General features: G+C 30.7%; 1 long non-coding RNA gene across 1 annotated transcript; it reads right to left on the bottom strand.

The window, feature by feature from the left end:
* Positions 1-12,901: 12,901 nt before the first annotated feature.
* LOC147806643 (uncharacterized) lies at positions 12,902-23,999 on the bottom strand. Its single transcript, XR_015436067.1, has 2 exons — positions 23,616-23,999; positions 12,902-21,072 (listed from the first exon to the last, which is right to left on the bottom strand). It is a non-coding gene; the product is annotated as an uncharacterized LOC147806643 (long non-coding RNA).
* Between the last annotated feature and the right edge of the window lie 2,385 nt (positions 24,000-26,384).

Genomic DNA, 26,384 nt, shown 5'->3' with positions numbered 1-26,384 from the left:
AATTAGATGAAATTCATAAAAAACTAAATAACAATTAACTTAATATAAGACTGGTAGCTAAACAAATTTATATATTTAATAATAAATTTCTTTTGCTAATAATTACCAGTCCCACAGAGGATTGATAGTAAAAACAGGGTTCTCAGTGGAACACCAAAGTCTAGCATCACTAGCTACGGTCAGTGAGCGGGTCGGTAACCACTTTGATCAGCCTGCGTAAGGACCGAGGGCGTGCGGTATCGGTCCTCGTTAAACTATTCTACCGTAAAGTGCCGCAGGTAGTCGGGTTACCGAAGCAGGGGAGTCATCCCCTCTGGAGAGATCAAAATTGTGATGGCATGTTTTCATCCTCAGGGATGTTTCCCAGTCTCCAATTAGCCCATTGTGCAGTTCTAGTGTGATCAGGGCCTGATTATCGCCTAGGCCCAATAGGCACGGGCCTAGGGCCTACGCTTTTTGGGGGCCTCAAAAATTAGTAAGAAATCCACAATATTTCATTAAAAAAATACTGAAAGAAACAGTTTATCTCAAAAAAGGCATTTTTTATTTCAAATTTTCCTTATATTGTGATAAACCAAACTCGTGTAAACATTGCACTAATCAATTTCGAAAGTACAGCTGAATTTTAATTGGTGCAATCTTTACTCCAATGGCTTAAGCAAATGCAACTGGAATGCAAAGTCACTTATAAATGATTAGTGTCAACAAGAACTTAACAAATATGTAAAGCTGTAGATGGAAGGCTGCAATCTTTAAAATAATTCAGCTGATCAGTGAATTTAGCAAAAATCACTTTCAATTGTTGGTGGTCACCAAACTATTTTCATACAACATTGTTTTGTTTTATATTTTGCCTTAATAATTACATGTTTAAACTTTATCTTAGAAAAATAATCTTCAATTGTCAACTTTCAAAATTTTTTAGAATGTTTCTCTTGAATCGTGCAGTTCAGTTCAATAGATTCTTTTTATAGTTAGAACTACTCTCCAGAAATTTAATTTGATACCTCAGGTTATTTGGTTCGATCAATTTCGTTTAAATTTTCTATTTTTTTTCCTTGTTAAATTACCTTTGTTTAAAACGATGTAAAAAATGGTATACCGTACAATTAAATTTTTCTCCCATTATTTGATAAAATAATGAATATTTACTAAAAGTTACGCATAGGTTAAAGTCCCCTTCCCCAAGTTGCGTAGCCAAATCTTTCGGGAAAAAAATAAGCACCGTTTAAGCACCATATACACTAACGAAACGCTTAATAATTTTCACAGATTTTACATCATGATAATATGACTAATTTCCGTCATAGAAATCTCTCTTTGATTACATTAGGGGTGGGAAGAGGGTGGAAAATGAAGCCTGCAATTGTGAATATCTTGCAAAATGCAGCAGAGTCTTAAAGAAGAATGTAATAATCTCACCCTACTCAGCTCAGTAGACGCACATGTGTATACTCCCAAGTATTTCATGAAACATGTAAAATGATTGGCGCTTTCATACACCAAGAACCGACGGGACGTCGAAATAGATTGCGATTGAATGATATGTGAAAAACCTGCTTTTGCATAATACATGGCGAAAATCGACATGGTTTAGAAAAAAAAATCTCAATTTCAAAAAGGTTAAATTAAACACTTTTTAAAAACACCTTGAAAGGGCTTTTAAAAAGCGAAAATAAGCATATTAAAAACGCTGCGCACCATGGGTTATTATATTTTATACAAAATATTGATCATTTCCCTTTTTTTTCTTTTTTTTTAACTGCCTGTGAAGGCAGAGGGAGTGCGATTGTTCTCGTTTTCCTGTTTAAATTCCTTGTTTTCCAAGAATTCGACTTCTGCCACACCCGTTTATAAGGCGGACCCATTCATTCATCCACAGATCTTAATTTTGACCTGAATCAGAGAACGATCCATTTCCAATTCAGTACCCCCAGAAGTATTTATTTGTTATGGGGACATGTAGGATTTTGGGACTCCACAGATTTACCCTGCATCAGTAGCATCAGTCACCATTTACTACACGGGAAGCCTTCGGCCGGCAGGGTTCGAACACACGAACTCCTGGACATGGACCCAGAGCCCTACCGACTAGGCCAGGGATGGCGAACCAATGGCACGCGACACAATAATTTGGGCACGTCACGGATCACAATTGTTATTGCACTATGAATTTTTATTACACAAATGTTATTACACTATGAAGCATATGTAACAATTAAATTAAAATTCACAAAAATCAAACAAAATAATAAGCAATTGTTAATAAAAAAATTAACAATTAATGCTAAAAAAAACAATTAATAACCATAAAAAACAAGCTAACAACAATTAACTAGCAAAAAAATCAACAGTCCTGCTTCAACTAATATCTTACAGCCTAATATAAGTTATTTGTCATCTAATCTGCAACAGAAGACCCATTGATGTTGCTTAAAGTAGAATTACGCCTATAACTGAGACATTGCAAAATGAATTTTTTTTCAATGTAAATAAAGAGTTTTGAGTTGATAGTATTTAGTATTATTATTTTCCCAATAATCATGAAGTCAAAATTATTTGACGGCACGTCTGTGACTTCATTAAAAATTTTTTTAGAAAAAATGGCACGTTGTTGTATAAAGGTTCGCCACCCCTGGACTAGGCTATGCCGTCCCCTAGTATTTAATGATCATTAATTAAAATATAGAGAGAAAAGGCAACAATAAATATACATAAAATAAAATGTATTTACTCCTCATAATACTGTCTTCCCCTTTTGTTCACTCCTTTTTCATTGATTCAATAGAATGTTTCATTAAAGTAATATATTATTTAATATTCTAAACCACTCTTATCAATTGTCTTATCAATTGTCTAATCATTGTTATAAAAATACTTTGTTTTCATACAAATAAAAAACATTGAATCTTCAGAGTTTCGTGTTTTTATTACTAAAAATTCTTTTGAAATTCTATTTATTTATAAAAATCTAGGCTTTTTTCATTAATTTTGCTTCATAAAACATTAAAATGTCATGCAAAAATGATGCAAGATGATTTCGTTAAAAAAAATTTTCTTCATAAATGAAACTTTACTTTTACAACATTAATTTCATGTAAAAGTTTGTTTCATTAATAAATTATTTTATTAATTAATGCGCTTGACGTATTAAATTTGTTTTCTGTACATATTAGAATTTCTATTTGTTGATATACAAATTTAAAATTCGTTTTATATTATTATAAAAATAATTACCACGACGCTCCCATTTTTTTCTACTAAAAGCATTCCAAAAACAGAAAGAAAAGAAAAGAGAATCTAAACATTCAAAAAATATAAATACCTTTAAATTTTGCCTTATTAATTTAAAAATATAGTTTCTCAAGAAATATTTAAATTCAAGTACTTAAAAATGTATCAATCTTCACAATGCATTTGTTTTTTACTCTAATTTATTTCATTTTATATTGCGTTTCATTCAGTTAACAACAAAATATGCTAAGAAGTAAAGATTATTTAGTTGAATAAATGCAACAGAGTATTTGCTAGTGAGCATTATTTTCGTTCGTTCTGTTAATAGATGAGTGCACCAGTTATTTAAAATAAATAATAGTTTCATTCTATAAGTGGAGATGTATATCGTCAACTGATGGTACTGAGATATATTTTATTTTAATTTATAACCGTCGTTGAACAACCGACCCAATTTTTGGGTTTACAACTACCAATGTTCAACTACGTAACCTTGTCCTTTTGAACCCAATTCAGAAGACAAAGGAACTTCTGGATAAACCATTGGGAGAAATTTGCTTTTGTGGAGGACTTTTTGATTGAACTAACCCGGATTTTCGTTACACGGAGAGGAAGACCACGAGTACCACCAACGGTTGTATGAACAATATTAACGTACGACAATGAAATTATCTTATTTTCAATTTTTTTTTGTATATGCATTAAGAATTGATTTTAAAAAAAATTTAGGAGTAAAAATTACCAATGGAAAAATTTCGAACTTGAAATGAAAGTTAAATTTAGGTAAAAAAAAAAGCAAATAAAAAATAATTTCTTTATAGAGTTCTTGAGGTCAAGAATTATGACCACAACAGAAAAATACAAAGCAGCATTGTCGAAGAATATTCTACTAATAGTCTTATAAAAGAATTGAAACGTTAATTTTGTTTTATGAAAGTTACATCTTTTATTGATATTTAATCTTAAATTTAGGTATAATAAAAGTTAAAAAGAAAAAATGAAGGAACCGTTGTGAGTTTCTCATGTAAGCATGACAGCAATTATGTTAACTGATCAAACGAATTTATTCAAAAAGAAAACCTTGGTAACAGCTTCAAACATAAAAATTAAAGTTTGAATGGGAATTAGTACAAAACGCGCCAAATTACATGTAAAGATAAAGATGATAGTATGGCACCCTAAAGAATCGTAGACAAAGAACTTGCCGATTTAAAAAATAAAACTTAGCAGGCGATTCTTTGGCAATTTGCCAGATGTTCCTTTAAAACTTTAAAATGAAAGGGCAAAATTAGAATTGACAATTAGAATTTTTCTAAACAATTCTTATTTTTTTATTGTTTCGGATAATAATGTCTGACTCATATTTTGTTTCATGCTACTTAAATTTTATGAAAGCTTATAGCATATGCACTTGCATAAAAGGGACATTTTATGCATTTATAAATTGTAAAATTACTGACAATTTTCACTCGGGTAAGAGCCAGCTTTAATAAAAATACAAAGGCTGCGCTTTAAAACCCGTACTTGGTGTGAATTGGCTTAATTGCCCAAAATTGGTGTCAATTTTAGATAGTAATAATGTTAAATAGTAATAACTAATATCAAATGATAATGTTTGGACGCCTACCCCAATAGTTTTACGTGGAGATTTCTGTTTTAACCATTTTCCAGTATAAACTTTAATTCATGATTTTAATTATTTAGGGTAAACTAACCAGTGAAGGAACACTTAAGCTTCACTTGCCTTTTGAAAAATCATATTAATTTCGAAATTCGTAATTTTAGTTAAATGACAGTGTCAGCATATTTGTTACGAATTGCAAATTATGTGAAAAAATTGTAGAGAGCTTACATAATATAGATTTAAAGTTTTGGAGGTTCAAATAACAAGTAGTAAGAAGACCAAGTGAAGGGACAGCTCTTACCAGTGAATGAACACCCTGTAAAGGAACACTTAATTTTGGTTATTTTTTAATGCTCTTTATGAATTTATAAGCCATACAAATATTTAAAAACAAGCCTATTCTAAAAATTATAACCTATAAATACTTGGAAAATGTTAACTTTTTTTTTGAAATCATGAATTGAAAATTAAAGAGTCCCCATATTAACACATATTGTTCATTCACTGGGAAATCTATGCCCAGTAAAGGAACATGCCTGTTCCCTCACTGGTTAGATGTTGCATTTCGTATTTTTAACATACTTTTGATGCGGAACATCACTAAAGGTACAAGAAAATGAAAGTTTATCTTTTATTTTCATTAACTTAGAAAAAAACCAGTAAAGGAACACTTGTTCCTTCACTGGTTTTTCATCGTTTGGTGATCCAGTGAATAAACACCCCCTTATCTCAGCACTTTATTATGCTATGATGCTTAAAAAAAAAGTAAAACGTAACTTCAATAACTATATTTTGTATTCTCCTTCTCACAGTGAGAAAAATAAAACTATTACATGCAATTAATTCCACTTCAAACATATAAATACAAACACTCACCTTATAATTTTTTCAAAAAAACAAGGTGTTGCAGAGATAACAAATTCAAAAAATTTTCCAGAGAAGTCTATTTGACCAGGTAATCCATAACATTGCCAGATGACTTCCTATTGTTTGGCAGTAAGCTATTGTTACCAATCAATCTAAAGAAAAACTTTCAAATTCTTATTTTTAATCAATATATATAAAATGTTCCTTCACTGGATAGTGTTCCTTCACTGGTAGGTTTACCCTATTTGCAGAACAAATTAACAATTCAAAATGCTTTATTTTTCACATTAAATATTTTCGAAATAATTAACAATCTTTTTTTCGGTTAGTATACTCCAGATAAAGAACTTCTTTTTTTATTATACTCCCGAACTAAAACTTTAATCATGTATAATATATCAACAATATATAACAACAACAATGCATATAACATGTATATATCATGAATCCACCATGAAGTGCTCTATAAATTGCCTTCAAATTTTGACAACAACTTTGCATGTTTTGAATTGTAAATTTTTCCTTCATGATTACGTCAAAGGATGATTGTTTATAGGAATGTCAAGTCTTTCAGATAAACAATGAAAGCAAGACATTCTTTTGAAGGGGGGGGGGGATAGAATGTTATCAACAGCCACCATCGACGAAAATGAGAAGCATTTAACTGAAATATTGACCTCAGAAAGTCATTTGAGTGTTAGAACATTGGAACAAAAAAAAGCATTTTATTTTATAAGTTGAACAGCCGACCCAGTTTTTTGGGTTTACGGCTACTAATGTTCAACTCAGTAGCCTTGTCATTTTGAAACCAATCCAGAAGACAAGAGACCCCTGGATCACATATTGGAAGAAATTTGCTTTCGTGGAGGACTTATTAATGGAATTATCCCGCATTTGCGCTGCATGGAGAGGAAGACCACGAGAACCTCCCACGGTTAGCCTGAAGGCAAGGGGACTAACCGATGTTCCGTCTACAACTCATGATATTTAACATCAGCACTGTAGTCGGCGAAAGCTGGTGTGCCGAACATTTTAGCATAAAATTTGAAATCATTTAAATGGTTGCTAAATGTTTTCATATCATTAAAAGTTATCATTTCTCACCATTCTAGTTTTCGTCAAAACATTTGAAAGCTTAAAGCCAAAAAAAAAAGAGCCGGGAACAAAGAGAGGGTGATTAAAATAAATATTTTTAAAAAAAAATTTATAAAAAAAATTGTGTGGGGGGAGGGATCTGAGTCTATGACCCCCCCCCCCCAGGAAAAATCTCTGGATCCACCCCTGGTAAGAATTGGTGGTAATCAGCTTAAGTTAAGCAAGTAATGTCTTAGATCCCTAGTCAAAATTCTTGATGGTCTCCTCAAAAAAATTTGATGGTTTATGTTGGTTTCAGGGCGATTCATGATGGTCCAACATCATTTGATGGTCACCATCATCCAACATTTTCCATTACGTGTTCGTGATTTTTGATATGCCAACAAATTTCCATCATTCCATGATGGAAAATGCTTCTTTAATGCTATGATGGTTAACCATCAAGAGAAGTTTGACTCTCATGAACCAACAATCCATGATAATCCGTGGTGGTTTAATGGGAATTCTTGTTGGTTCTCAGGAATATACCATCAGAAAAATTTGTTTTGTTTTTTATGTTGGACCATCAAAAATCAGCCCGAATTTCTACATTGGGATAATGGTTGTTCATGATCAGTTCAACATTGGATTTCTAAGACACTATGATGGAAATTCGTGAAGATTCAACACGAACAAACCATCAAAACAAGTTGATGGTGTGTTCATGTTGAACCAGCTATTCTTATGTTGGACCATCATAAATCGATCCGAATTCTTACTTATTGTTGGTTACCATCAAAAAAATATAATGGTTCATGATGGAATTATTCATGGTTACCATCAAGATTTGATCCATCTATGGAAAACCATCAGAAATTTTGACTAGGGATACCTCAGCGCCTAATGATTATCCTGTTTTGAATTTGGAGACCACCTAATAGATACTACTATAGAGATTTAGTAGTATCATTAGTTATATTTAGTAGTATCACATAATAGAGATTTAGATACTATTCCACTCATTCATTGCCATAGTTACCAGTCAAAAGCAATTTACGTTTTTCTATCTCGCTAAGCGTTCATGAAAATTTGCAGATCCCTTTTAAGATGCATCTTTCACACAAAACTCGAAATTTAACGTTTGAAGAATATCTTAAGTTGCCTGTTTGAGAATTTATTTTTACCTGATGACGTAGTATGATTAACTTAAAGGGTTTTTGTTCCAGAATATTTTTAGACCTCTGCTTTGAAATATTACTTTGAAACACTTTTTTAGTTTAGTTTCAAATGCATTCATATAGATAAAAAAAAAAGCATTGAAAATGAAGAACTTTAATAAATGATAGAGCAGTGAAAAATGAAAATATTCCGTAAAAAATTCTGACAATTTAGTTTAAAAAATGTAGTTTAGAATAAACATATTTAAATATTTTATATCTTAATCTTTATATGGCAATACTTGCCATAGATATTTTATTAAAAGATATATTGGAATATAAATAATCGTATAAAAAATAAGCGTAAACGACAGGACATTTTTAACATGAATTATACATAGAACTTCTTACACTAAGTTATGTTTCAAACGTTCTCTTCTTTGAAAATTCTTTGTGAGCAGTTAAATTTAAAAATTAGTTTGAGCAAAATAAAAAATAAATCATCAATAGCTGTATAGTATATCTAAACTAGCGACAAACCTAACCATTCAGCATTGTATATAGTACAATATTCTGCCACAATAGAATAGTTTGCATAAATATTCTTTGTAATTTTTTAAGGTGAAAAAAAGAAAAGGGAAAAGAGATTTTATTGAATAGTAAGATTATTAAAAGTGGAGAATCGAAAATTGAACGTGTTTCGTGCTAAGCCATAAAAGCTCGAGAGACTAAAAACTAAACTAAAAATTGCACTTATGAGCCAAAAGAGAATACAGAACTACTTGAATCTAATAATTCCCTATATTCTTTGATTAAGAGTATTAGAATGGTTACATACCTGCCAACATTGGCGAAATAAAATAACGGAGATTTTACTAACAGACCCAATTTCGGGTTTACGGCTACTGATGTTCAACTCCGTAGCCTTGTCATTTTTAACCCAATCCAGAAGACAAGGGAAGACCTGGATTAAGTATTGGGAGAAAATCGCCTTTGCGAAGAACCTTTTCACGGAAATACCCGGCATTTGAGTTACATAGTGAGGAAGACCACGAAAACCTCCAACTGTTAGCCGGACGACCAGGGCACTTAAACCAGTGATCCGTCTTCCAATGAGGATATTTCACGTCATCACTGTAGTCGATACAAGGTGAATGAGAAATTCGCATCGACAGTCGTCGTTGGGATTCGAACCTGGGTTCACCTCACTGGAAGGCGAATGCTCAATCCTCTGAGCCATTTTGGCTAGACTTGATGAATTAACACTCAACCTACTGCAGTACTGGCAATGGCACCATCTGTTGAGGAATGAGAGAAGTATTTTTTGCCACTAATGGATATTTCATCGCAATTTTTGTTTTTTTTAATTTTTTCAACAAATGCGGAAAATTTTGAGAATAAACGGGTAAACAGAAGATAGTCGTAAATTGCAGGAGTCTTCGGTAAGAAAACAGGAGATTTGGCAGGTATGGGCGTGTCTATTATATTAGAAAATATTAAAAACAAGAATAAAAAAAGTAGCGTTATTTTTGCATGATAATTATTGCCTTCGATTATGACTACTTTGAACTGCGATGGCTAATGGGATAGATCGTTCGCCTTCGAATTAGGTGAACCGGTTTTCAATCCCGGTGAAGGCTGGTCGATACGAATTAAGCACCCGACTTGCACCGACCCCATTGCTGACGTGAAATATCCTCAGTGGTAAACGGATCATGAGTTAGAGATCTCCTGCCGTCAGGCTAACAGTGGGAGGTTGTCGTGGTCTTCCTCTCTATGTAACGGAAATGAGGGTTAGTTCCACAAAAAAGTCCCACAAAAAAGTTATAAAATATTGAGCAAAATGTTATTTGCATGCGTGTAAAAAGGAACGATTCTTTAAAGATAGCATAATGCAATCATAATAAAATCGCATAGAATATAGGATCAATTCATGAGCCTTTACTTTTATTTTCTACTAAAAAGGCTTCATATTTAATCTTTTTTACACCCCTTAAAATACCACAAGATATCATAACTACTGATTTATTCGAAACAAAAATATTTATTTTGCTTTTTTATTACTTGAATAATGAATGTTCCATGAATAATGAATGTTCCATTACTAGAATAATGAATGTTCCATCCTCATGTTTAAAAAAAAGTAAACTTAGCAATTTTTAATGTAGTAGCTTTGCTAAATAATTATGTATTTTTAATTTCGCAAAGTAAATTGAAAAAATTTTTATAAAACGTATAAAAATATTCATGAACTCCACAATTAAACATATTTTGTATTTCAAATGTTTGATTTATATAAAGTAAAAAAAAATTTTTCAAATATTAAATATCCTTTTTACCAACAAAAAATAAGTACTTTATAAATATGTTTCGTTTAAAATAATTTAAGTGATTTTTCTTCTTAAATTAGGTTAAAATTACACAAGGTACTAAAAGTAATGTTAATAAGAGACAGTCAACAAAGATTCAACGCCTTGAGAAGATTAATTTCGAGGGAGAGGTAACAAGTACCACATCACGCATTTTAGTTCATATATATATTCTAGTAATTTAAATTTTTTTATTTCAACTTGCATCCTTTAAAAATATAAAGTTCTACTTCACTCTTTTATATTAATGTTTTATTTACTAGTTTATTTCAATTTCGCTTTTTCTTGTAAATATCAATCTCAATTCAAGCAATATTGCGCAAATAATTATTTTATGCTCTAATTATATTATAACACTTTGTTACTTAAAAGTAAAATGTAATGGGATCTAAAAATAAGTTTCTGCATTTCGGGTATATGTTTATCTAATGTAGTTTTACTTGTGACAATGGTATAGCAAAAAAGGGTGATCAATAAGTTATAGAACAATACGAGTTTAATTATGGGCTACCGTTTTATTGCTCATCAAAACAATAAGACATGGCGAATGTCAAATGTGATTAATTTTTTTGGAATTACTAAAAGCTGTTGAAGTGAATACGAAATGCGGGTTTCTCTTAAAACATACTTATTTCATAAACACAAACGGCAATATAACATAAACTAAATTAAACATTATGGGTCGTTCTGCGACCAAGCTAGCTAGTAAAAAAGTTTAAAAGGTAAGTGGCTGTTCTTCCTCTGAAGGACAGAATATATATCACTAGGATCACAGGGTTTCTTTTACCTGAAGATCTTAAATCCCCAAGCTGGCGGTAAGACTGGTGAGAGTGGCGAGCACCGCACTGTCATTGCCAGATTCTGTAATACTAGCGTTCATAGATTTTATCGTTTGAGAGAATAAAATTGCACAATATTAGTTGTCAAAACCAATTGTATGTTTAACAAAAAAGGCATTTATTCATAAAGATCAGAAGAATTAACATAGTTTGTTGCTTAGTTGTTGGACCGCTTTCCATAAACATGTTTGATGTTACGTAAATACATAGTTTAAACCGCTTTCAAACTCATTTTATAAGGTAGTAACAAAACATTTATAGAACTCCTAAGCCCCTGCAAGTGCTCCTAAAACATGCTTTCAACTGCTTTAAAAGTATTCCTTGATGTAGAAATTAACATTGAGATGTTTGTAAACGTTTTGAATGTTTAAATTTATTGTTCACTTTCTTTGTTTAGCATTTCAATACGTTAAGAGTTCAATTGTGCTACTAGTGTTGATCAATCTAGTTTAATTTTCCAACTCGCTATATTCTTTTCAGATTCAAACTTAATTTCAAAACACAGTTATTACTTCTCAGTAAATTATCGAATTTTACATATACCATTTGAGCTGTATCTAACAAAATAATATAAACATTCATTGTAATACTCATTAAGTCATTTTATGCACACTAAAGATATTCAAAGCCGTACACTAAGCTTCACGAAGCTAGCTATAAGAAAGAATTTAAACTCAATAAAAATGCTATGCTTAGGTTGTGAAGGGAAATTTGTCGATATTATGCTAAAGGAAAACACTTTTAAACATGCAAATTAAAGAATTAGAAAGGTAAAAATTGTGAATCAAAAATTGCTTCAAATTTCGCAGATTTCTTTAAGTAAATTAGAAATGTGGCTTTTCCCTCTAAAATATCAGACTTTACTTTGATTACTAAATTGTAATTTTGCAAGGACGCAAAATCCCAGGAATTTAATTTTGAAAATTTTTTTATCAAAAGTTATTTATTGAGGCAATGCATTTTGAAAGAAAAAATCTTTCAATTTGAGGATAAAACTCAATTCAAACGTATGTTTTCCTGAACATTTTTAAGGTATATACAATTTCAGAAATTCATCTCTGAAACAGATTCAACCCCGTCAAAATAAATACTGCCGATGCTTGATTCGCATCGAATAATCATCTATGTGATTTTAAGTTACTTGCGTGATGTTTAATGCTTTATCACATGATGTGATTTAATGCTTTATCACAACTGTTCAATACGCTCAAAATTTACGAAATCTTACTTGGTATCAAGTTTAATCCTTGGTTAGTTCAAATTAGTATACAGTATTGTGGTTAAGGAATCTATATTTTGGTTCAACATTGAACCAACTTATCTGAGAATTTATCATTTAAAAGAATGATAAATTAAAAATTCACGTGTATTAAATGAAGTTACATGTAACACTAGTTATAACCTTAATTTTATAATCTTTGGTAAAATTTTGATAGTCTTAAAAGTTAGATATAGGGTAAATGAGCAAAAGTGAATTTAGCATCAACTAAATTTATGACCTACCATATATACTTTCCAGATTTCCTTCATAATCCTAAAATTTGAGGCTAAACAAGGGCTAAGTGCAGTTGATATTAGGATTAGCAATTTTATTTTTGCGCGGTGTACATAGCAACTAGTGTTTTAAATGGGAAAATAAAACAAGTTTGAAATAAAGACTAAAAGAGTAAATACCATTTGAAGCGATACCACGGAAATAAGATTTCTGAATGTTTTAAAAAAAACATTAAATACACATTAATTCATACAAGACTAATTTATTAGTTCATTTCAAATGTACATCAAAACTACGAAAAAATTGTCACAAATTTTAACATAGAAATAAATCGCTCACAAATTCTAGCATACATTCAGTACAAGTTCTAATATACAAGACTACCAATGCTAAAAAAAATTCTATTGCCAAACAGAGGTCAAACAAAAATTCACATTTGTAAATACTTATTTATTTATACATGCAATTTTGATGAAATTTAGCACTACTACAAATAAATGATCATTTAAGAGAAACTTTACTACAGTTCGCTAGTTTACAAGAACTAAAATTTAAAGTTCGATCAAAAACTAGAATTCGGGGAAAAGCAAAAAGAAATTCTATTTAAATGAATTTGTTTTCCAGCTAAAATTTAAAATAAACTATCACTTAATTTATTAATTTCAGTTACTAATTTCATTTTATAAAATGTTCGGGATTTTAATTATCAAAGTTAAACTTTGTAGCCTTCGTAGCAAACAAGATGTTGAAAATACAAATTAAACATTGACTGAAAGTTACAATTTGAGTTGGAAACTTATTTACTTTGGATTATACAATTTAATTCCTTATCTCTATTGAGTATCCACATTTTTGTTCTATTATCTTTCTTTATAGCAGGAAAGAACATTAATAGAAATTTATAAATTTCAGACTGTTTGAAAAAAAAAGGTAAATTGGAAAAATTACAATTACGCTGAATCCGTGAGATCAAATTCATGCCTTTTCTTATAAAAGCAGTATTTGAAAGAAAATCTGTAAAAACATTACTAATACCCTAAAATCTGTCACACATTCAATATGTAAAGTGTCTCAATTGAAGAATTGAAACAACATATGTAAAATCAATGATCTGAATCTGATAAATTTACTTCATTTTGTTTCTTAAAAATTCCTTTCTTATTTAAAAAGTAAATTACATTACATTAAAAGGATCATTCAAGATTTTTTTCTTTAAATGTGAGATTTAGAACACATTTTACTCTTATTTTATGCCACAGTTGAGATAAAACTTTCCCGCAATTCTAGCTTTTAAGGCTCAGTTTTAATAAAAGTTAATTGAAAAGCTCGTATTTAAAGTGACAGTTTTGTTTTGAGAAACACCATTAAATAAACATCAATACTTACAAGACTAATTTATTGTTTCCTTATTTTAAAAATGCACATCAAAACTGAGAAAAATTGGCACAAATTATAACATCGAAATAAGCCGCTCACAAATATCATACATACAGTACAAGTTCAAATATACAGGACTACCAATGAAAAAATTTCTATTGCCAAACAGAGTTCAAACGAAAATTCCCACGTAAATGCTAAATTTAGTTATACATGAAATTTTGATGAAATTTAGCACTACTACATATAAATGATGATTTAAGAGAAAACTTTAGTTTACAAGAACTAAAATTTAAAGTTCGTTCAAAAACCAGAATTAGGGGAACAGAAAAAAAAAATTCTATTTAAATTTGTTTTCCTACTTTTTCGAATTAAACATTAGTAAAAATAAATTGAAAGCTTTCCATGCATTAAAATAAAAAGATTTTTTATTGACTAAATTTATTAAATTTAATTCAGTGAAAAGTGATATTTCAATTACTTTCCAACTAAAATTTAAAATAAACTATCACTTCCTAATTTATTAATTTCAGTTATTAACTTCATTTTATAAAATTTTCGGGGTTTTAATTATCAATGTTGAACTTTGTAGCTTCGTAATTTGAAATCATACCCAAAAGACAAACGCTTATCAAGCACTGAAATAGTCTTGGGTGATAACTAACCGAACTTTTGAAGATCTAATCGAATTTTTGTTAAGTTCTAACGTTACAGTAAAGTTATCCGCATATGCAAAAACAAAAAGCAACGAAAATCTCCAATAGGTAGCCTGAGAAGGGGATTCAAACCAATGATCCCTTTTATCACCGAGGATATTTAATGTTAAAACTGGAGTCTGGGAGAGCCGCAAGCCTAATTCAAATCGACCAGGTCATCATCATCTCTGGGATTTGAATTAGAGTCGCCTAAATAAGAGGCAAGCGCTCTATCCCTTGAACATTTGTTTTCATATATCTACGAAATATGAAAACTAACACAGCACGAAGCCGAATTGTCCAACAGAAATTTAAGTGAATCGTGAAGTTCCGAAACGGCTGAAAGAGTGTGAAACACAAAGCAAAAGCGGTAGCGGCCGTCTACCACTTCCACTTCATGCATCACATTCTCCCAGTCACTTCAAAACTTCTGATCATTACTTGCAAGTTCCTGTTTCATATTGTCCTATCAATAAGAAACTCATTTCGGTAAGAAATTCACTAAATTTAGGCTTTCTTTTAAACGGAAGGAAAGTGGCTTTCAGTCATAAAAATTTAGAATCTGATAACCGTTTGGCTAACCATTGGAGTTTTTCGCCGTTTCCTTTCCATCTACTGCAAATGCTGCTCACTAAAAAAACTATTACGAGAATTTTCGCCTTTAGTTCAAACTAAAAAGATAAGTTAGGAAAATATTTCAGATTGCGTTCTGAGGGACGTTGTATTAATTTGTTTTGATTCAACTATTGCTTCGCTATTAGATTTTCTGTAACAGAAACGAGATTGACATGGAAGATTTACTCATCGAACGGGGATTAAAGTCAAATTCGCCAAAGAAAGGAATAGCTTGACCTAGAGATTATCGTATTTTATAGAAATTACGGAGAATCGCGTGTCCATTTTTAGGACGGGAAAACCTAAGCGCATGGTAATTTAAGAGTTACGAAACGGCTATTCATTTCCACTAAAGGTTAAAAGAATCCATCTTTCCTTAATTAATCGCAGTAATAGTTAATGACTTTTTCTGAAACATCTTGTTAAGTAACGCAAAAAAAATTTCATTACTATATTAGAGACAATCTCTGGGATATAAAGCAGATTTATAAGATTAAATTTTATTAACGTTTATCGGGTCTATTTAGAAACAGAAGCTAATTTAAATGTAGAAAATTCGTTATTTTCGAAAAAAAGATTTATAAAGTCCCTTTAAATTTTAGTTCTTTAATTTAACATTTAGAGAGGATTCAGCATTTGAAAAACTAGATGAAATGGATAATTTAAACAAAATTAAGTTCTCGCTACAGAAAGAAAAGACGCTTCGTACTGGAAAACAAGCATTTCAAACCATTGAAAACATTAAGCAATTTTCACAGCATTCAAAGAAAGTACAAAATAAACTTTAATACAAATTATGGTCTTCCTCCAGACAGTAATCTACACATTTAAAACAGAATTTTTGACTACACAACATTTATAGGTCGCACATTAACAATCATAAATTCATAAAAAATGGAAAAACAAAGATGTTGAAAATACAAATTGAACATTGACTGAAAGTTATAATTTGAGTTGGAAACAGATTACTTTGTATTATACAATTTAATTCCTTCTCTATTTACAATACCCCATTTTCGTTCTATTTTCTTTATAGCAAGGAAAGAACATTAATATAAATTTATAAATTACAGAATGTTTAAAAAAGTTAAATTTTGAAAAATTACAATTACGCTGAATCCTTCTGATAAATTTCATACCCTTTCATTTAAAAACAGTATTTTAAAGCAAATCAGTAGAAACTACTAATATCCTATAATCTGTTACACATTCAATATGTAAAATGCCTCAGTTGGAGATTTGAAACGATATGCAAAACCAATGACTGAATCAGATAAATTGAACTTCATAATTTTGCTTCTTTTAAAAAATTCCTTTCTTATTTAATGCAAACTAAATTACATTAATACGTCGAAAAGCCCATTGAAATTAAAATTTGAGATTTAGGTAACTTCTCTTATTTAATGCCACAAACTGAACGAAAACTTTACCGTGATTCCTGCTTTTTTAAGGCTCTGTTTTAGTAAAAGTTAATTGAAAGCTTGTATTTAAAATAAGAGTTGATACTTTGACAGTAAAGCTTCTGTTCTGGGGGAATAGTCAGCACACTTCCCACACTTGTTTCTTAAAAAAACACTGCTTTTCATGCAAAATCAGTGCATGCTCACGTTTGATTTAAAATAAAATTTGATTCTACTTAATAAAATTTTTATAGCAGTACCCAAACACTTATACTTAGCAACCTTTTCTTAAGATACCCGTCACTTTAGCAGAAACTTCAAATTTGAATTAAAAAGAAATTAAAAAGCTCATTTAAACCTGCTCTCAGAAATATGTAAACGAGAATCCTATATAAATATTGTTCTGTGAAACTGGCGTTCGTTCTTTAACAAAGGCTTATTCTGGATTTTCAGAAATCCTGAAAATTCTACCTATACATTTCTGGAGATAAAAATTTCATATTTTTACTAATCTTTGTGAAGTCAATATGATTACTGGTTTTTAGGAGAGAAAGTGATAATTTTAGAATTAAACTGAAGTTATGCAGTCTTTAAATTTAAATTATGAAAAACAGGCATTTAAAATTAAGTTCGGTGATGGGGAAGCAAATTTCTGATCAAAGACAGTCTTAACTACTCTTAGCCAATTTTACTTGCTTTAAATTGTGTGCTTAAGATCACGCTTATAAGTTTTGAACATAAAATTCTGAGACTAATATTGTACTACTACAGAGTTTATTCAAAAATTTTAGACTCATCGATATTATTTAACTATATTGTGGTTGTAAGTGTTTCATTATTCCTAATCGTTTCTAAATTTCGTATGAGCAACGACGTAGAAATGTCTCATTATCTACAATATGTCTTTGTTGAAAATAAAAAACCTAAAGAAATTTGAACTTTAAAGAAACAATTTAAGAATAGCATATCTACTACGACCACAGTGACTAGAATTCCACTTTTTATTTTTCTCAACAAAAAAGCTATCTGAACATATTGAGGCAAATAAAAAATTCAAGTAAATGTTGTTTCAAGGTATGAAGGTAATCTACCAGTAAAATACATCAGATAATTCAGAACCTTAAATTATTCTGTAATTTTAGACTTTTATTTAAACATTCTTACAAATTAAAACTGGTTCAAAATTTGAGATTATCCAACACCATTTATAAAGGCTAGTGATCTAATTTTGACCTAAGCATTTTTAAAGAATCAATATTTTAGTCATTTCTAAAAATATTTACTTTAAACTAGATATTGTAACTATATAGTATGGAAAGGAACAGATAATCTGTTATTCATAATCTTCAGAATTTACAACTTTCAGCAATTTTTATAATTCATTTTCTTTATAATAAGAAATCCGGATTCCAATCCTATGCTAACTATTCCACGCAAATCAAATCTTATTTTGCTTCTGAAATAAGTTAGTGTTAGGTTTCTGTTAAGATAAGTTATAGAGTTACTTGTTAGTAATTTACTCAGAGCAAAATAATATTTGAATTTCTTCTGAAGAATTCAGAAGCCACTTAATAAGAATTTTAATAAAGATTTCCCCCTATTAAAAACTTTTGCCTGAAACGTAAGGGACGTAAAAATTAAACTTTACTCAGATAAACTAAATATGTTTAGAAACTTAAAAAAATCCAACTAAACATTAAGGGGTCTTGTTAAGATATTTAAATAAAACGCAATTTTATTTCATCTTTTTCAGTCTTCACTTCATACTTCCCTTACTTGCCAATATTTTCTTTTGCCACCAAAAGATTTAAAGTTAAACAAAAATATTAAAAATTTCTTTATTTACTAACTTAAAACAATTATCCACTTGCAAAGCTTTTCAGGTTCTATTAAATCTTTGAAGACTTTAAAATGAGAGCAAATAAATTTTTAATATACGTGGAGGTGGAAAAAAAAACTCCAAGTCACTGTGGTGCTTAGAATAAGGATAAATCACGGTAATTCTTTAAGCTTTTTTTAGACAGAAAAATAGAATTTTGATTTAAAAACGAATGATCTAGAATATTCTTAAACATACTTGAGCCCTTTCCGAAGCTACGAATTTAGAATGAAAACTTTAGTGGTGCAGAACACTAGAAAGTTCGTCCTTAGACATTACATTGAAAGTAAAGATACTGTAGCTCTTAGTTATTTAATCAGTGGTTGCAAAAAATCCGTGCGTTTAGTTTTACATTCCTAGTGTTTTGTTAAGTATGTCGACGACGTTTTATTAAGTAATCGTTTTTATTAAGCTTCTTCCGATATTTACTTGCGTCCCATATCTATTTTTTGAAGCTAATTACAAGCAAAACATTTTGCTATATCTTAATAAAAAAGTAAACTAGTTACTAAATAAATATGTTAGATTATTGAAATTACATAAATACTTTATTAAATACAAAAAAGTTCTCATTGAAAAATTTATCAAGTGTATTTAAGATCTTTTAATGATGAATAAACTTTAGATCTAGAAGTGAGTCGTATTGAGCAGTGAGTCGCCAAAAAGTCACCGGTTTTTTTTTCACGCTGTATTTTATAACTATAAATTATTAAAGAGCTAAATACGTTTGTTACTTCTTTTGGCCTAAATACAAAATGAAAAAGTGCAAATTGGTTTAATGAAAATTCTGTGTCGAAGAGTTAAAAAAGGAGGGGTCTGTTAAAACTAAAATTACTTCTGCGAATCTAAGAAATTTACGACTGCCAACTATTTGGGAAGTCGCAGAAACAAGGAAAACATATAAAGATAATGTTTGAAATTTCCAGATTACAGTAGATTTCTAATCTAAATGTTAGAATGTTTCTGCTCTGTTTAAATTATAAACATCTAAATGTTTTAGATCATTTAGTTTAGTCGGACTGATGGTCATTTTTAATATTGAAAATATTAAATAGCCATTATGTAATTTTATAAATGTTAATACTTTATATTCGATTACCGATTACACAAAAGTGGTTTCTAGCCCTTGGAAAATTTGAATTTTGTTATCCCTTACGGTGAACGTATTTATATATTGTATTTCTCTACCGTTTTACTGTTTAATAGTAAGTTTATCTAGTTTTTAAATTTATTATTCTATTTTTGCAATTTAAGTTTTATCCCTTTAGTTTTTTCCCATTACTTAGAACCATTATATTTTACTATTGAATCACAATTTTTAAACTTACTACTTTAATATAGTAAATTTCCGTTTAATGCAGCAATTTATTAATCTGTATCCACATTTAAAATAAAAAGAAACAATGCCATATTGAGTTGGAATTTTGGATTTAAGTTAGAAAACCAGCAAATCTAAAAATTTTCATAAAAATTTAATTTTTGGAAAATATTTTTACCCAACCTGCATCTTTAAATGCAAAAACATATTAAGATTTTTATCTCTCCCGTTTCAAGCTTTGAAAACATTTAGATTTGTTATATTTTTAAAGAAATTAAAAAGTAAGATTTGCAATTTTTCTTAACTTTGATTTAAACTTATAAAATTACTTTGCTTATTCAACTCTTTATGAGGACTGAATGATTTTAACGTTGAAATTAACATAGATTACAGTTTCAATGCGCCAATTCATATTACTATTCCTTCCAGCATTAATCGTAGAATTAACTAAATAAAGACTTAAACCACTAATATAAGAAAAAAATAGAAGTCCAACTTATGATTTTTAGTCAAACTATTTGCAAATTAAAGATTTCATTACAAAAAGCATTTTAAAAAAATTTTAAGAGGCATAGATTTAAAGTTTCAAAAGAGTTAAAATTATTTTAACAGATTTTATCATTAGAATAGATACGGCTTAATTTACAGGATTAAAAATGCATAGGTTTAACAAATTCTTTAACTGTCAGTTATTTGAATTCCTTTTCATTTCTTAACTAGTTCTGTACTGATAAAAAGCATACTGATATGTAAATCAAAACAGGAAACAATTAGTTCGAGTAACATATTTGCCTTCGTACTTTATACCGAACTTTATACTGTACAAAAAACATCAACTGAAATAGTATATTTTGAATAAGTATTTTGAAACAGTTGTCAATTCCCTAAAACAAAGTTTTGTAAAAATGTATCAATACAGCTGCAAAATAATTTTTAAGTTCGAAGAAAAGTATAGACTAACTTATTGTAGGGTGTGGCAAAACTTAATTGCAAGTAGACTTCCATGAACTATTGCTCTGTTGTCGTTGCTCTGTCTATCGACGGGAATTTAGAGGTAGACATACTTCTGGCGATTCTGATAGAAGAACTAATGACTGCACTCTTAATGAAAATAGTAGAGAAGCTCCTGCTGTAAGAAAAACACATTCATTAGTCACGAAGAAACACTTAATTCATGTATAGTTTAAAAATCTTAATTTGTAAAACTTTTCTTAAAATGTATCACCATTCCATCGATTTAGTTTAAATTTTGTATTTTAAAGTTTGAGCTTAATTAAAAAAAATTTCTTTTTGTACCGAATTTTTCAACCACTAACATATTCAAAGCTATTCGTTATATACAGGGACCGAGCAAGACAAATTCTGGCCCAAGGTCCACAACATTTTCAGGGCCCCTAACAAAATATTTTGAAATTAAATTTCTGGAGAGTAGTTCTAACTATAAAAAGAATCTATTGAACTGCACGATTCAAGAGAAACATTCTAAAAAATTTTGAAAGTTGACAATTGAAGATTATTTTTCTAAGATAAAGTTTAAACATGTAATTATTAATGCAAAATATAAAACAAAACAATGTTGTATGAAAATAAAAATAGTTTGGTGACCAACAATTGAAATCAGTGATTTTTGATAAATTCACTGATTAGCTGAATTATTTTAAAGATTGCAGCCTTCCATATTTACATATTTGTTAAGTTCTTGTTGACACTAATCATTTATAAGTGACTTTGCATTCCAGTTGCATTTGCTTAAGCCATTGGAGTAAAGATTGCACCAATTAAAATTCAGCTGTACTTTCGAAATTGATTAGTGCAATGTTTACACGAGTTTGGTTTATCACAATATAAAGAAAATTTGAAATAAAAAATGCCTTTTTTGAGACACTGTTTCTTTCAGTATTTTTTTTAATGAAATATTGTGGATTTCTTACTAATTTTTGAGGTCCCCAGAAAGTGTAGGCCCTAGGCCCGTGCCTATTGGGCCTAGGCGATAATCAGGCCCTGGTTATATAAGATTATCTTTTGATACACTAGTTTTCAAAACTATTATGCACAAAAAGTTTTCAATTAACTTTACCTATGGTAATGTACCGAAAAGAAAACTTTAAAAGGATTTTTGAGATTGAGTACCATCCAAATTTCGATTACAAAACTATAAGAAGGTATATTCTAAGAGCATAAGTTTGTTTAATTTCGCTACCTAATTGTTTAATTATCATATTCATAATTGATTCTTACGAAGATCACTGTACAAAGTATAATAAGCACATGTGCAATTATAAGTATACAGCTTTTATAAGCACATTATAATTTAATAAGCACATAGTTTATTGAAATAGTTAAAAAGACACCATTTTTTAACTTTTACTTGTTTGCTTTAAGTTTAATTTTTCGAGTGAAAACCTCATTTCTAAAGAAACCTGTTCTTTCTATAAAAACCGATAAAACCAGTGCTAGATCCAAGAAACAACTTAGTTTAAAAAACTCAAGGAATAGTTACGTTGAGCATTACATTCTTTCAGTATTTTTGAAATATGTCTTATTAAGCCACTCCTTTAAGCGTACAAATGTTGTGCATGAAGGCTATAATTTTATTTAAATCTGACGATTTTATTTTCTTTCTACTCAATTTTTAACGATATTTTGAATAAAATTTATCACAATTTGCTTTTATGACAGAGTTTTTGATAAATTCAGGATTCAATGCAAGACGACAACATTAAAGCAATATAAGTTGAACTCAAAAATACGATTGTGAAACAAAATGGCGGCTGAAATATGGCGAGCAAAAGTACAAAATACAGTACGTTTAAATAATTAATATAGCAATGAAATTAAAATAATTTTCGTAATTTTTTATTATAAATGAAAAGCAAATTATATTTCCGAAGTAATGTTACAAAATAACTCTAATTAGAAAATAACGCAAAACCCTGAAAAAAACATAACTTTTGTTTTTCGGTATATTTAGTCCACCTTTGCAATACGGGCAAAATGGGGCAAGTTTTTTCGAAAGAAACATCAAAGAAGAAAACAAAAAAAAGTTTAGCCAATTACCTCGTGGAACTTTTTGGAACTAATTTTCGAAAGTCATTCAAACATTGTAAAATGTCAAATGATAAGATATAAACTTTAAGTTTGTCAAGAGTATTAACTTATCCAACAAATTGAAAATTTTTGTTATAATTTAACACTAACTAATTACTCTGATAAAAATGTAACAGTAAGGTAATATTCCTGTATATGTTTCTGAAATAAAAATCTTAAAGTTACATTTAAAACAATTTTTGTTAACATATTTTTCATTAAATTGTACTCTCGTCGGTCCAAAAAGTAAATTATAATCTTTGGAAAGATTATGAATACTTAATTTGGGCTACATTAAAACTGCCTACACATATTCTGGTTGAAAATTAATTTTTTTCTTTTGGCCAAAGATCATAATCTTCTGTCCCACAGAGCAACGTAGAGCTTTATCGTCTATTGTCTTTTATCATAGTCTTTTCTAAATTAGAATTTTATTGTAATATTCAGACATTTTAAAGTTGCCTGTTAGTAAAACGGCCTCAGTGAGAAAAATAAATGAAAACAATTCAGTAAATTATTTAAATTATCATTTAAACAAAACTGCGAAAAGTTTTTTGAAAATAATTAATTGAATATATCACTTACCGGAAAAGGGTGCTGTTGAAATATGCATTCGCACTGGCAAATTTTAAATTACATCTGCGATCTGGAAGATGCAATGGAATATTCGATTTAGGATAAATTGTCCGATTTCTTTTCATTTTTGAAACTATATAAAGTTCGATCAAAACCACTAATCTAAAACATCCGTACACCATATACATTGAATATAAAGAAAAAACGTCAAAATTATCGTATATAACTACAACCACTTATTAGAAAAAATAACAATTTCGATGTAAAAATTCAAGACAGTCACAACCTGGTCGCAAAATCTTAGGACAGAGGAACAAACTCTCGATTTCGGACATATATATACTCCATAAAAATGCCGATAACGATTATTTTATACAAAAATTTAATTTTGAAAAGGGGCCTCCCTAGCCGAGTGATATCACCCGCAATAGACTGTGCGAATCGTGAAGATTTCAGGTTCGTAACCCTGAATGTATTCTTCGCGATGTGCTTCAAGCATCACTGGCTACGGTCAGCGTGCGGGTGGGTGACCACTTGGATCCTTGATATTGGTCCTCGTTAAACTGTTCTACCGTAAAGTGCTCGACGTCGCGTGCAGGTCATCGGGCTACCGAAACGTGGGTACCATCCCCTCTGCAGAGTATCAAAATTGTGATGGCATGTCCTCGGATCATCCTCAGGGATGCTTCCCAGACCGTCGCCAATTGCCCATTGTGCAGCTCTAGTGCGACGCAATTGAACTACAACATCGAGATGTCCTTCACTAAGCTGTTCTACCTGTCCTTCTTCTTGATAAAGGTTTATAAGCCTAAATTGAGCACACAAGTCTTCAAATGTTTGCAAGTTCAATAAAGCAACGTCCCGCAGTGGACTGATCGTTAAGACACGGTTCCCAGCAGATCACCGAAGTCAAGCATCACTGGCTACGGTCAGTGTGCGGGTGGGTGACCACTTGGATCAGTCTGCGTAGGGACCGAGGGTGTGCGGTATTGGTCCTCGTTAAACTGTGCTACCGTAAAGTGCTCGACTTCGCGCGCAGGTCGTCGGGCTACCGAAGCGGGGGTGCCATCCCTTCCGCGGAGAATCAAAATTGTGATGGCATGTCTTCGGATCATCCTCCGGGATGTTTCCCAGACCGTCACCAATAGCCCATTGTGCAGCTCTAGTGCGACGTAAATTAACAACAACCAACAACAACAATCAATAAAGCAACACCGAAATAGCCGAGAGTTCTAGAAGGTTAGTGAAGGAAATTGCAGCAAGCAGTATTGTATTATTCATTGTTCTGCAGCAGAAGTTTTGATAATTACAAATGTTCTGCGAGTTTCGTTAAAAATAATCAAACAACTCTCATTTCTTAAATCGTCGCCAATAGCCCATTGTGCAGCTCTAGTGCGACGCAAATTAACAACAACAACAACATTTCTTAAATAATGATAATTCTTTGAGGAACATTTCGTTTCATTTTGCAAACAAAAACAGTTAATACCTAATTACTGAATTAATTTAATTTATTTATAGTTACACTTTTAAGTAACATAAAGTATATATATAACGTTTTTATATATTGTTGTAGTAGTTCATTAACATCACACTAGAGCTGCACAATGGGCTACTGCCGACGGTCTGGGAAACATCCCTGAGAATGATACGAAGACATGCCATCACAATTTCGATCCTTTGCCGAGGAGATGGCACCCCCGCTTCGGTAGCCCGACGAATTGCAAACGAAGGCGAGCACTTTACGGTAGAACAGCCATACCGCACACCCTCGGTCCCTACTCAGAATGATGCAAGTGGTCACCCACCCGCACACTGACTGCAGCCAGTGATGCTTGACTTCGGTGATCGTCTGGGAACCGTGTCTTAACGATCAGTCCACTGCGGGACTTTTTTATAATGCATTTTGTTACCTTTGATACGTAAATATTTAAATGAAAGCGTACAGAGCAAACCATAGCTAAAGAAGAATAAACTGCGCACAAACTTACATATTTATATGGTTGATTTAAAAAATAAGTTACAAACATTTGACCTTTCGAAAGTCAATGCAATAGGGGCTTGTCTTCTCAATATAAAAAAAGGTTTATCTAAGTTTGTCAAGTTGAAGCACAGTGTAGAGAAAAACATCACAAGGATACATCCATATTTGATGTGGTTTTCGAACTTCCTTCCTTCAAGCTATAGAGCATTCTAATTAATGTAAAATAAAAACCATATTTATTAAAAGCCTAACTTTTTGATATAAATAGTTCTAATTCAATCATAAAGTGTTCAGCACTTTCTGCTTTAGGAAGGCAAAGCTTTTAAATGTATTCTAGTTAAAGATTTTTCTAATGTAAGAATTTTTATCAATTATTTTACTGACTGAGTGGGCAATAGAATGGAATCTACGATTTCGGACCTTACATTTGTGCACCGATGTCCTTTAAAAATCGTTGCTTTTACAATTCAATAAAATACATATGGAACCGGGGTGGGTGAAATTCGAAATGCAACAAAATTGGTAACTGGTTCGTTTCCCCGTGATCACTGAATATCTTTGATTTAAGGAAGTCTCTCATGATCTCTTATATTATTCGGATCAACTTCCGTAACTTGGACAATCTGTTCTTGAAATTTGATAAAGACTCACCAGTCTTTTGAGCACAGATGAACGTAAGTACTCCGGTGGCATATTTTCCGGTGGCATAGACAGGCCAGGTTCGTTAATTCCATCTTAGCGTCAAACTAACCTAATCTCACCGCATTTACGCAACAAGGTGTAGGTAAAAACTA

The sequence above is a fragment of the Parasteatoda tepidariorum genome, chromosome 8 (genome assembly GCF_982258835.1).
Source record: "Parasteatoda tepidariorum strain Cologne lab strain chromosome 8, Ptep-v5.0, whole genome shotgun sequence".
Classification (NCBI taxonomy): Eukaryota; Metazoa; Arthropoda; class Arachnida; order Araneae; family Theridiidae; genus Parasteatoda; species Parasteatoda tepidariorum.
Note: the sequence above shows the minus strand (reverse complement) of the source record. Positions and strands in the feature narration are given on the sequence as shown.